A 12,505-nucleotide genomic window follows, 5' to 3' on the forward strand; every position below is an offset into this window, starting at 1 on the left:
GAGATCGTCACCTCACAATAATGGTGAGATGTACAAGCGTTCATCATTGTGAGATCGTCACCTCACAATGATATTCACCATGGCTCATCCAGAGGGTAAACACACAAGTACAAGAAAATCATCACGGACTCTCTCACATGATGTTTAACATGGCATCACACACATGACATCCACCATGAACCATATCAGAGGGTGTAGATAAGGGCTTTCACCTTAAGTCTCTCTCAAAGAGAAATGCAATCACAAGAGTTTACACTTTAAAACATCTTTTGAAAAGAAGAATACATTAGTGAATAACATTCCTTTCCACCATGTCTCTAGAAAGCCTTTCACATTGTATCTTAAGTGAATAGCATACCTTTTCACCATGTCTCTAACATAGTGATACTTGATCTCCGCATGCTTTGACCTTTCATGAAATACAAGGTTGGAGTCTGCATCACTCTTGGTGTATTCCAAGCTCACCATGTATTCATCTATCCAGGAATATCATGACCTAGAAGTCAACATAAAGACCTTCCAGCCTACATAAATGGGACTCCATCTCATGAATCATAGTCCTTTGACTGATCACTAGAGAAACCATCTTGACATGGTCCACTCCCCCTGAACCAATATAACCAAGATCTTTGGATATCAATAGAAGCACATCCTCTTAGCTACTCCCTCTGTCACGGAAGCATCCCCTGCTCACATGGTCCCAATCATGGAAGATATCTTGCTTTAGGAGACTCTCATCTTTTGGTATGATCCTCATACTGTTGGAAGTGCTAGATCCAAAACCACCATGGATCTGCTGTCATAAGATCAAGCCCTAGGCAGGAATATGATCATCCTGAGATTTAGAACAAAATCCCCTTTCAGTATGCTCCCTCTCACTGAGAGAGCCCTCTTGTCTCAATCTTGGCTTTGTAACCCTAGATGCTATCATTACCAGCACAAGTGCCTCTATGGCTTTCACAAGTGAACTGTTGCACCTCTGCAGGTAGATATTTGTTTTATAAAAAATGAAAATGCAAAATCTCAGAATCTCTAGTAAAGTCCTCTACATATTCCTTCTGAATTTCAATCTCTTCATTACAAATAGAACTTCAAAACTCTATAGCCTGAAAAGCAACAAACTGTGATTCTAAAGATGTCCTAAATGTAAGGGACAAATTTCTCATAGTAAATTGAAGAAATTTAAAACACAAGATATCCAAATGCAGCTTGTCGTAAGCGAACATCTACTGACAAAGTTGTTTCACAAATAACACGCATAATGTAATTGCATGAATTAACAAAAAAACTACATATTAAATTCATGAACATTATTCAACTCAAAATAAAACTTATCATTCAGAATATGAATCCATTTGAATCTTTTTGTGGAATAGTCTCACTCTCACCAACATCCATAATGGAAGCTTGAGGCATAGTCCTGGTTGGACATTTCATTGCATAGTGACCATATTTGTCACATCTAAAGCATTGGATTTCTGAAATGTCCTTCCTTCTTTTGTGTCTAGGAGCATCATTTGATTCCTTATCTTTATTTCTTTTGGAGTGTCCTTTCTTATCCTTCTTTGAGGAGTGGGTGGCAAGAACATGAATTTCTTCATTTGTGGAGCTTTGGCCAATACCTCTTGTAGCCAATCTTGACTCTTCTTGAATGCAGTCTGTCTTCAATCGATCAAACTTAGGGTGTTTTGATCTTGTGCTTATCCCTTGAATAAATGACTCCCATGATGAAGGAAGACCATTAAGAGCCAACGTGGTTAATTCTTTGCCATTGATAGTGTGTCCAATGGTAGAGAGTTGATCTCTCAATTCAGTAATCCTCATGAATTAAGACATGATGGATTCGCCTTTAGTCATTTTGATGTGGTTAAATTGTTGTTTCAGTGCGAGAGCTCGACTTGTGTTGTTGATCTTGTACATCTCCTCTAATGTCTTGAACATGTCACATGCCTTCGTCAACTTGGAGATGATTGGCACAATGTGATCTTTCACAGAATCAACCAACATTTTCATTGCTTTGTTGTTCTTTCTCTTCCATTGAAGTTTCTCATCCTTTTCTTTTGGTTCCGGTACGACATCCTTCACGAATTCGTCTAATTCATTTTCCCCCAAGGTAAGCATAACTCTAAACTTCCAAGATACGAAGTTTAATGCTCCTTCAAGTCTGTCCTCAACTCTAATTCCATTCACCATCTTGACGTTGATAGAAATAGATGAACTCGAAGACAATAATAGAAGATAATCAAGCTTATATCAATCTGATCTTGATCTTTGCTCAATCCTGCTCTAATACCATGTTAAGTTTAGGAGATCAGAGTTTAATTTTAAAATTTTTTGCCAATGAATTGGATTCTTCCTTAAGGATATACCGTTCAGATTATAAGTTCGATCTGCCTTAATTACGATCTTCTGATACACAGATTAATCACAGAACAAGAGAAGAAATTCAATTTGATTGATTAATGTGTATAACAGACTGGAATATAATACGATTCAAACTGAATGATGATTGTGAAAACAATGACAGAAAACCCGAACTGTTGTTGATGTTGGACAATTTGAATATGTAGATGAGGAACTGAAATGTTATTCTGCTATCTTGCACTAATCGATATATATCAATGGAGGGAGAGATTGAACTGATATATAACACATGATATCTAATCCAAATGACATGACTCTCTCAACCAACACGACTCTCCCTAAGATCGGATAGACATGAACACGTCTAAAAGGCAAGTTAGATAAAATGATTTAACATTGAATCGATTCATAGAATAATTGATTCATAAACTAATCACCACGTAGAACCGATTCATATAATAATCGATTCATAAACTAGTCTTAAGTAGAATCGATTCTTATATTAATCGATTCATAACTAATCATATTATCAATCGAACCATATATAAGTCAATTCAAATTCAATTATTTTATTATAACAATATATAGTTAATTTGTAGACTAAGTTGTCTAAGGCCGATTAGGCCAATTAGACAACTTATTAGACTCAGTTAGATCAGTAGATTACTGACCGACGCTATTCTTCAACACTGTCAAGTATGCCTAAAATAGTATCCAAGTGAACCAAGTGCTCCTCCCAAGTTCTACTGTAAACCAAAATGTCATTAAAGAAAAGCAGAACAAATCTCCTCAATTGAGATTGGAAGACCCTGTTCATAGTGAATTGAAAGGTGGCTGGTGCTTTGGTTAACCCAAAAGGCATAACCAAAAACTCATAGTGTCCACAATGACATCTGAATGCAATCTTCTCAACATCCTGCTCCCTGACACTGATCCGATGATAACCTGTCCTCAAGTCAATCTTAGAGAAATAACAAGCTCCGTGAAGCTCATCTAACAACTCTTTGATGCGAGGAATGGGATACCTGTTCTTTATCGTCCTTTTATTCAACATACGGTAATCAATGCACATTCTAAGTGTGCCATCTTTCTTCTTCACCCAAACAACTGATGAAGCAAAAGGAGACTTACTCGGCCTTATGTGTCCCATTGCTAGAATTTCTTTTCTCAATTTCATCTTTCAACCGCATGGGGTGCCGGTAGGGTATAATCACGATGGGCTTGGTGCCCTCTTCAAGCTCAATAATGTGCTCTATGCCTCTATCAGGAGGCCTACCAGGACGTATGTCACTAAACACCTTTGTATGCTTGACTCTAAGCTCCTGAATATCTGAATGGTAAGGTGTTTTATGCTGCAACTCATAAGTAGGCATTAGTTTACGCTCTGCTGCTCAATCCACCATGTGATGTCTGATAAGTCTCTCCATTCTTATAAGAGTGATTAATTTTAAGTTGCTGGCCTTGATAGCTTTAAGAACATGATTAGTCCCATCAACCTTGAATTTCATCTCCTCACCTCTAAGGTTGAGTGTAAATTCACCTATTGCATGAAGCTACATCATGCCAAGGACCACATCCATGTTTCCCATGTTAACCACATAAAAATCAGCTTTGAATTCATAATTATTGAGTTTCATGGGCAAGTCTGAAATCATTCTATCACAAGTCAGCACATTACAATCAACAACTTTCACCCTTATGCCTTCAAACTCTTGAGTTTGAATCCCACGTTTCTCCACCAACCGTGCATCTATGAAATTATGAGTTGCACCTGTATCAAGTAGTGAAATGACTCTTTGACCAGCCAAGAGTCCTCGCAACCTAAAAGAACCTTCTCCCTACATCCTAGACATATGAGTTTCCCGTAGATTAAATTCTCCTTCATTTTCAACTCCCTTCTCTGAATTTTCAGTCTCTGAATCATCTTGATCAGCTTGCTGGTCTATGTTATCAGTCATGTTTTCTCCCTCATAAAACCACTACATATGCCTATTTTGACCCTTAGGCTTGAGGGGACAATCATGGTTTTGATCATAAGGGCCCTTACAATGAAAACACAGCTTCTTTCTACGCAAGTCATTAAGTGTTTACCTATCCAAAGGTGCTGCAAACTTCTTCCCTTGATCCACATTTTCTGATTTCTTTGGATCAGACTTGCTGTCATTAAATGATGAGGATGGTTTTGAGTTGTTTGGAGTGAACTTACTATGAGGAGCGGTAAGTTCCATGCTACGTGCCTTCCTCATGCCTTCTTGCAAGGTAGGGGGATCAAAAGCCTTAATCCAACCTTTCATAGGTTTATAAAGACCTTCAACAAAAAGAATAACCAACCTTCTCTTTGAGATGTTAGTTACCATAACTGAAAGCTTCTGAAATTCACTAATGTAAGATTCCAAGCTGCCTATTTGTTTCAGTTGAGCTAAATCCCTGAAATACAACTCTGGATCTCTTTTATCAAAATGCTCAACCAATCTGTCAGTGAATTCTTGGTATGTAGTAATAAGGTCATGATGCAAAGTCACCATCCCATGGTGCCACCAATCATGGGTTATCCCATCCAAATGCAAAGTTGCAAACTTAATAGCATCTTCTTCTGACATAGGACGTAGGGTCAAGAAGGTATCCAACTTGCTAATCCAAGCTCTGGCTGTAACTCTACCGCTACCATCAAAAGTAGAAAGTATGAGCTTGTTGATTGCATATTTGAGATCATTAGTTTTGTTCCAAAGTTTCTGATTATTCCAATTCCTGTTATGATCTCTCTTCTGACTAATAAACCTGTCAAAGTTAAGGTGATCCTTAACTCTCTGTAATGTCCCCAATTTCTCAGGTTCTCTTGCATGCTTCAGTAGCTAACACTCTGGGCTCACATCAGCTTGTTCGGATGGGTAATCTGATGTTTCCGATGAGCTCAGTTGGTTTAGGGGAGTTATACGCCACTTTCCGAAGTGATTTCTTTCCTCTGGATTGGTCTCCAAGAATCTTGGAGAAGCCGTCTATTTTTAGTAAGTCGCCCGATCAGCCTCGTTTGCCATCATTTGTCATCAAGATCACTCTAATGCGATCAGAATTCGATTCCGAAGAGTTCTGACAAGTTTTCACAAATTTGGTGCATTAATGAGTTATTTTTAATTATTTTACTAAGGTTGCTTAAATTCAATTAAAATATTCAATTCCAACCTTAGTATTATAGCTTGTTGGAAACAGGGTGAAAAGTTTTAAATCTTGGGTGCATTAAACAATGACCTTAAATGTCAAAATATGATTATATTATTGAAAGGGTCATTTTTAGAGGGAAAAAAGAGTTTAAATTAATAAAGTGACTATTAAATTAAAGTGCATTTACTTGTAAAGTCACTTTATTTAAAAGGGCCATTTTATTCACTTAAGAGAGAAGTGATTTTTAAAAAGGGAGTTATTTATCCCACATTCGCGGTGCATTGGTAATTGGGTGCAAATGAAGTTATAAATAAGAGCATTTAATGCTGATGGAGGTATCTTGGGAAATGGTGCTTTTTGATATTGGTGATTTCTGGAAGTTAATTCTGGTGATTTTGGGCATTGAGGATGCAATCCCTCTCAGCCAACAATTCCTACACTGTTGAGAGATACAGCCTGGGAATTTTTTATGGAGGTAAGGTAAAAACATTTGGTTTCAGCTATGAAATTTTAGTGGACTTATCAATAGTTTGAAGGGGTCGATTTGGAAAATTCTTTGATGAGCAAACTGTCCAACCATCTACATAGACCATCGAACTGGAGTGCCATGGTTGTTGTACAATCCAGACTTCATTAGTGTGAAGGTTGTTTGGTAGTAACTTGGGTAGAAGTGTCATGTATGTTCTAGGAGGGGTGCAGAGGTATTGCAGAACACTGTAAAGAGTATAACAGACACATTTTGAATGAGAAGCTTAACTTGGTGTTTGCATAAGGTTTAGACCAGCATTAGGCGCCTTACAGGTTTGGGATTAATTGGAAGAAGACGCCACACAAGACAATAGCAGCAACTCAGCAATCTTCAACTGTTCTAAGTCTCCGCCCAGTTTGATATCATTTGTGACAGTGAACTGTGGAGAAGTTAGCAGCAGCGGTTAAGTGGAATTAATGCTCCAGAATAGTGGAGTTAGCAGCAGTGGTTAAGTGGAATTGATGCTCCAGAATAGTGGAGTTAGCAGCAGCGAGATTGGGAGTCTAAGTTCCAGCTGAAGTGCTTAGAGAAGGGCGTGAAGATTACCAGTTGGCGTGTTGACACTTATGCTGGCAAATACCGTATGCGCAGTTATATCAGATTCATTGAAGTTTAGAAGGAACCAAACTGTATTCTTTCTGGAACGTGCTGATTCATTATACAACCTGTTGGAGAGCGATGGAGTTTGAAATTTATCATCAGCTCCTGTATCATTTGGTATAGGGCGAAATACTAGGTTCTAATGTTTTGAAAATCATGCTGTGTTATTGTAGATAGAAAGGAAAAACGTTGCATTGCTTCAGTCTATATATAATTGATGTGCTAGAATAGAGTCCACTGGAAAAGAGTTTTCAGACATTCAATGAAAAAATTATCAGTTTGATGTTATGCAAAATCTGAGTAGTGGTCACGTTTTAAATCTTCATTTGATGATTAAAGTTATGAAATTCTATAATGTCTAAAAAACCTATAAACCAAACGCATCAGAATCAGTAAAACTTATAGGGGAACCCCAAAATAAATCTGACAGTTGCTTCCTTCAAATTCAAACAGTGCATACCAGTTTGCATTATTGTCAATGAGTTTGTGAATGTATGAATGCTTGAAGAACCAACAAAACGCAACAGGGGCAACTAAACCACAGAGAACCTCTCGAGACAAAGAAAAAATTCAGACCATTACTGAATGCATGCCAACTGTTTGAAGAAATACCAACAGCAGGATTGTAGGGAAACTTACAGTGGATAGGGCAGCCTATTACAGTGATATCAGAGCAGGTGTATCCTGCCATCCTAAAGGGTTAATCAGAAAGATGAAGTCTTATGAAGAATTACTAGAAGATCCTCAGTATTTGCGTGAGCATCCTAGTTGGTCTAGATCCATCTTCAAAAAGAAATCAGAAGTTAATCACTATGACTCTTCCAGTGAAAAGATTCGAGATGTCAGTAAGAATGAACTGCGGAGACGAAATCTTTGCTTTACTTACAAAGAGGCTTGGGAGCCTAATCACATATGCATAGGGGAAATGGTTAAGGTGTTAGTAGAAGAAAAAGGCATAGAAGGAAAGTTTGGGAAAGTAGAAAATGCTTCAGATGAACCTGATGCTGGTAAAAATGAGGATGAAGTAGTTTCTTCATGTCCTTCTATCACAGATGGGTACAAAGATGTTCAAGAAATCAAAGAAGAATCAAATGTTTCTTCAGGTATGTATTATAATAGTTTCTTTGTGGGTAACTTGGAAGTAAGGCTTGACAAAACCGGTGAGATGATGGTTACTCTTGATGATTCTAAATGTAATTCTAACGATGTTCCACTATTTCTATATGAAAGATGTATGGCTCCATTTATTGGGATAGTTGAATTAGATGAGCCTATTAGTGTTTTGACACCAAATGATGATGAAGACAATTCTATATTTGGGCCTAATGCTGCCCAAGTTTTAGATCAGCAAGTGTGCCAAGAAGATATCATAGAGGCAGTTGATTGTGAGAATCAAGTACCTCAAGGCCAATCAGACAATTCATCATGTGAAGCAGAAGTTGTTCATACACCACATAGTCCGCACAGTTTGTGGAATCAATTGAAGGTGAATGAGGATGGGATTGTGGCAGCCTTATCCCATCATGATGAGATCCATAAGCTAGTTGAAAATTACATTTGGATGATTCAGTTAGAGAGAAGACAAAAGGGGATTGAAGCGGTGTCTTCTCTTGATAGCTTGCAAATGATCAAAGAAGGCATGGGAACAATAAAAACAAACTATTTACATCTCCTTTCAGATCGTGATCACCTTCTCAACTTGGTTGAGATCGATTCAAATGCCTTGAGAAGGAAAGAGGAAGAAATTGATGATCTCTGCTTATAGTTGAGCATGGCCCACTCTTCCTTACACAAAGCGGAAAAAACCATTACTGGTCCATCGGTGATTCAGGAGTATGATGCAAGAACATTGGAGATCAGACAGATCATTGAGGGAATTGATGAAATCCACAAGTATGAGATGACACATAATGACTTCAGCGCCTTTTCGAATGTTCTTAGTTTACATTTTGGAGAGGGGTATGTTGGTTACAGTTTTCCAGCACCTTCCTCATGGGTTTTACCTCCTACTTCATTGATTGATGGCTGCCCTACGATGTTGATCAGAATTTTATCAGGATGCACTTTGAAGGCAGCAGCTATGGACATGGATAGGAGAAATTGGGACTGCTATTCTGGAGTTAGTGAATGGAGGAATGATGAGTTCTTACCTTCCTTGGGCGGTAGAGACACTTTGCACTCTATCATGGACTGGGTTTATTGATTACATGGTGCTGTTCTGATCTATACCAGCAGCTTGACAGGGGTTGGTATTTGTTTTTATGCACCTATGATGGGCATCATTCATATTTGTAGGAGACCACTATGGATGGAATGGACTGTTGATGACTTGGACACTACAGACTTGGTCACAAGCTCAGGGATCTTTGGAGGATTGGAAGGTTATCATGTTGATGTTGTTGATGGAGTAGATCTTTCTGCATTGAGTTGTGAGCTTTCTTCTGTGTTGCCAGTGCGAAGGGGACTACTCATGGCGACTCTGGTATTTCATTGGGGAAGACAAGAGTGTACCACCTGGACTATATGTCGAGTTATATCCATCAGTTTACCTTGATCCTGCATACACAAGATTTGACTATGTCATTGATGGCAGGGAAAGGTGATTTGAGTATGGAGCTTTGGGGGCCATCCTGGTATGACATGTTTTTGATGATAGGTGGTGAGACCAAGTTTGGCAAGTCTCACACCTTGTTTTCACCAGCTAGTTGTCTATGGAATCCAGTGTTTGAGAATTGGTTTGATTGGATTGTAGAGGGTGACAGAGTAGTGCAGCGTCAGTGTGGTGGATTTTTTCCTTGTGGCAGTGACTCAGAGTGTAGCAGTAATGCTGTTGTTACCCCCTATTACAGTATATATAGGAGACCGTCACAGTTGTTGCAGGTGGATTGGAGGGAAATTTTGGCTAGGACTTGGTTTCTGACAGATTTGATGTTGCAGTTTGTAGTTTCAGTCTTGCATACTTACATTTTTGAGCACTTCCAGTCATCTGCACAGACAGTTGTGGAGGATTTCTTGGGAATAGCTCAGTTACCTACCTCCTCTACTTGTGAGAGCATTAGATGTTACAGTCGTCACATGATGTCAATAGACATGCCCCTAGATGATGATTGGTTGATTGCAATGAGTTGGGTTGGTTGGTGCTCTCGAGTTTCTTTCCTGGACACTTGGAGATTAGGTGACAGTGAGGGAAACACGGTCTATGTTCGTAATGTCATTGTCATGATGTATGATTCCGAGGTTAACTCTTTGATTATCGATGTCTGGTCAGGTACTTATTGGCATCAGTTTTGGGACATTTTGTTAAGAGATGCTGACGGTTATCTTTTGAGGTGGAGCAGTTTTCATTTCCTATTGCCCAGGATCGAGTTAGGTAATAGGGTTTCAGATATGGATCTCACTAAGGCACCTTGGCAGAATATATTGCATGGGATAGATCTCAGTTCACTCAGGATTTTCAGTATTGGTTTTGATGATAATTCGATGTTGAGAAACCACGAGATGGCAGTGCAGTTTGATTCCTCAGGAGAGCATTTTTTTGAGGAGATGAATGAGTTTACACAGTATGTTTTTTCTCTTCTTGTTGGAGGTTTTTAGGAGGTCTCTGGTTGGGTCACCTTGCAGGACAATGCTTCCAGTAGATGGTGTTGCAGATTTCTTAGACTGATTTGGGACCCCGGGATTATTCTTAGTTTCAGTTGGATCAGTCAGAAGATTGTGGAGTTGTATTGGCCATTGCTTGAGGACAAGCAATCTTTGGGCAAAGCGGACTGTAATGTCCCCAATTTTTTAGGTTCTCTGGCAAGCTTCAGTAGCTGACACTTTGGGCTCACGTTAGCTTGTTCGGATGGGTAATTTGATGTTTCCGATGAGCTTAGTTGGTTTAGGGGAGTTATATGCCACTTTACCTTGAAGTGATTTTTGGCCTCTGAATCAGTCTCCAAGAATCTTGGAGAAGCCGTCTATTTTTAGTAAGTCACACGATCGGCCTCGTTTACCATCATTTGTCATCAAGATCACTCTAGTGCGATCGGAATTCGATTCCGATGTCTTCTGACAAGGTATAAAACCTGTGATGCCCAAACTGTTGGTAATGCATATGAAATCCCGTAACCCTTCAGGATGGCAGGATCAGAGCTTTGATACCACTGTGATGAACCCTTGTTGGTTCAATTCTTCAATCTGCTGTAATTTAATATTTTTTTGTGTTTTTGATTATTAGAGATGGTCTTTCAGAAATAGACAGAAGTTGCAGAAGTGGGTTTCTTTAATTTTCAATACATATTGACAGAATACATGAAATTAATCAGCTAAAACAAGAAATTGGAGAATTTAGAAGCAAACCTGTAGGTCCTTAGCCAATTTATTGAAATTAAAAGATTGAAACTAGCAACTTACAAAGTTCCGATTTTTATTCTGAAAACAATTCAGATCTGCTCTTATTTAATAATAAGACGCCCAAACAGTAAGAAGATGGCACCAATAAATGAGCAAGCTGTGTGTTTGGGAAAAAGACTTCCAAACAACATAAAATTATTAGCAATAACAGCAAATAGAAACCTACAACAAATCTGCCTTGTAAGAAGCCAAATCTGCCCCAATTTGATTCAATTTGACTTTTGAAAGAAGCCAACCAAGCTGCAACAATTTGATTGATCTTTCACAATCTCAAAGCTACTGAATTTTGAAGAATTCACGCTCTTCAAAACAGGTCCAAACCCTAGCCGCCATAGCCAAGTGCTCAGAAGAAATGTCAAATGCTCAATATCCAATTAATGAGGTCTAATTTCATCTTGGCCTCCTAAATACCCAAATGGTGCGATTTTAGCTTTTAGGGTTTTAAAAATAATAACTTGCTTTTAGGGTTCCCAACTTAACCCTAAAAGGGACGTCCAACTTAGGAGATAATAAATTCTCACTTAAATAAATTTAAGTGATGCACTTTATGATTTTATTTTAATATTTCATTAAAACATTAGTTGCCTGCGAGAACCACTAAAAAATTCATATCTCCCTCATTATCGCTCAGAAACTGAATCCGTCAGAAGTTAAGGCCACAGTTCGCCATGCCAATGAAAATAGGACCATGTCTATTTTTAACAGTTTTTCCCTAAAAATTAGGAAATCCTCATATGATGTCAGAAACTGATGAAACAAAGACCAGAATTGAACTTAATACTGAACTAGAACAAATAGACTGACCGCTCCTCAAGATACTTCATCACTGACCCCCTTATCCATACCCTGTTAGCCTACATACCACACATATATCTTAGACTAGGTATAGCTATATTCTGACATAATCCATTGTGGTATAGATATATATAGAATATACCCTACATATCCCTTGTCCATTGTAAAAAGACATACAAATAGACTTGATCTTCCTTTGTGATGTTGCAGTTATTCTTTGGTGTTTTCTTTATCATATCAGATTATGCAAATGTTTATTTCGGGAATTTGTGAATTCTTATCTTTTCATTTATTTGGAAGAAAATTGCTGCTTACTTTTCTGATTATCATCATTCATGGGCATGGGTGTATAATCTTTGTGCTGTTTACCTTTGTTCCTTTCATTCCTATTTCGAATCGTATCTGTGTCATGGCTATGTGTAGGCGTTAGTTTTTCCTTTTCTGCTTTTTGGTTAAAAGCATACCCTCGAAAAAGTTAAATTACATCAAATGAGGGAGCTGTATCTCTAAAATTCAGAGGATAATCAAATTGTTGGTGTTGGAAAGAAGCCACACCCGGGCCGACGATGGACTGGTCCAAGAGGGGCCAGTAGCTTAGTGGTAGAGCACTCCAGCAGCGTATGGAAGGTCCTAGGTTCGAGTCCTAGTTGGTCCATGTCTCAA

This window comes from Cryptomeria japonica, chromosome 10, assembly GCF_030272615.1.
Source record: "Cryptomeria japonica chromosome 10, Sugi_1.0, whole genome shotgun sequence".
NCBI lineage: Eukaryota > Viridiplantae > Streptophyta > Pinopsida > Cupressales > Cupressaceae > Cryptomeria > Cryptomeria japonica.